Source organism: Apis dorsata, unplaced genomic scaffold (assembly GCF_000469605.1).
Source record: "Apis dorsata unplaced genomic scaffold, Apis dorsata 1.3 scaffold_452, whole genome shotgun sequence".
In the NCBI taxonomy this organism is placed as follows: Eukaryota; Metazoa; Arthropoda; class Insecta; order Hymenoptera; family Apidae; genus Apis; species Apis dorsata.
In genome coordinates this window covers 212,096-213,236 of record NW_006263697.1, presented here as the reverse complement: position 1 = coordinate 213,236, position 1,141 = coordinate 212,096, and the positions used below count along the sequence as shown (strand labels likewise).

Sequence of the window (1,141 nt, the reverse complement as noted above, 5' to 3'; positions counted from 1 at the left end):
GCACGGCGGGACGCCGGCCTTCGATCAGCCGACTGGATTTTCGATCGCCACTTCGGATCATCTCAATCGCACCGGTGAGTCTATATGAATATGTTTTTTTTTCAATATGCATGTTAAATCGTCAATTAAATCTCGTTCCTGCTATTTCATGAAAGATATAATAGAATTAAGTTTAAACGAAGCACGTGATTCGATAGAGAGCGAAAACGTTCACAGCTATAAGAAAAGATTGTCGTGATTTCTTGCGACCATAAATAGAGATAGAGATAGGATGAGGAAAGTATTCAGGTATACAAAAAACATTACCTAGAAAGAATTTTCGAACATCTGTGCCTGTGGAAAATATTTAGATTCGCGAAAGTGTAAAATTGTAAACAGAGACCAACACTGATTTGACAAGATGATGCGTCATTCAAATACAAATAATATACATATAATTCCATGATTATTATTTCTCTTCGTATTTTCGCTTGGTTACAGAATTTAAAGATAAAACGAAGAATTTAAATACAATAGATTTCGATTAGTTTGCGCAACCGGAACGATTTTATTGTCGCTAACAATATATCATCTTCTTCGGATGAGATATGGTTTTTCTTTTTTTTTTCTTTTTTCATATTATAAGATTATTATTCACTTTTTGTTATGAGAACATATGAGCTTTAAATCATATAACCGTATGCATAAAAAAATCGTTTCGCTTCGCATAAAAGAGAGCTTTGAATTAATTCTCCAACATGAATCGTGTGAATTTATGTATATAATATTTGCGTTCTATTATATATTGATAACTAAGAAAGTTATTTAACCAGTAACTTATATTTATGAATTGCTACGTAATTATTGATTATTTTTATAATTACAGTTGTAAATTTGAATTACAACATTATTACAGTTCATCAGATGGCAGTCAAATTAAAGGAGTCGCCATTATAGTAATTGGTTAAGAGATAATATTTATTTCACGATCATCATGATACCACGTTTTCTCATTTAAACAGTTTGAGATTCGATATTCATACGTTATTATAGCAAGGGAAATCGGTTCTTACGTATGATGATACCCTTTGATAATGTATGCATTATCACGCGTATGATAACATATTGATATTGAATATCAAATTGATTTAACCCAAACATT

The 1,141-nt window shown here is 30.9% G+C and overlaps 1 protein-coding gene across 5 annotated transcripts in view; it reads left to right on the top strand.

Moving 5' to 3' along the window:
• The window catches only part of LOC102671182 (pleckstrin homology-like domain family B member 1), a 71,548-nt gene that overhangs the window by 430 nt on the left and 69,977 nt on the right, over positions 1-1,141 (top strand). For 3 of the 5 annotated variants that reach the window (XM_031512502.1, XM_031512500.1, XM_031512505.1), the window contains exon 1: positions 7-74. The gene's annotated coding sequence lies outside the window, so the exon portion shown is untranslated. Of the gene's footprint in view, positions 75-1,141 lie in introns of all 5 variants that reach the window. The other 2 variants (XM_031512503.1, XM_031512504.1) reach the window with 1 other exon arrangement.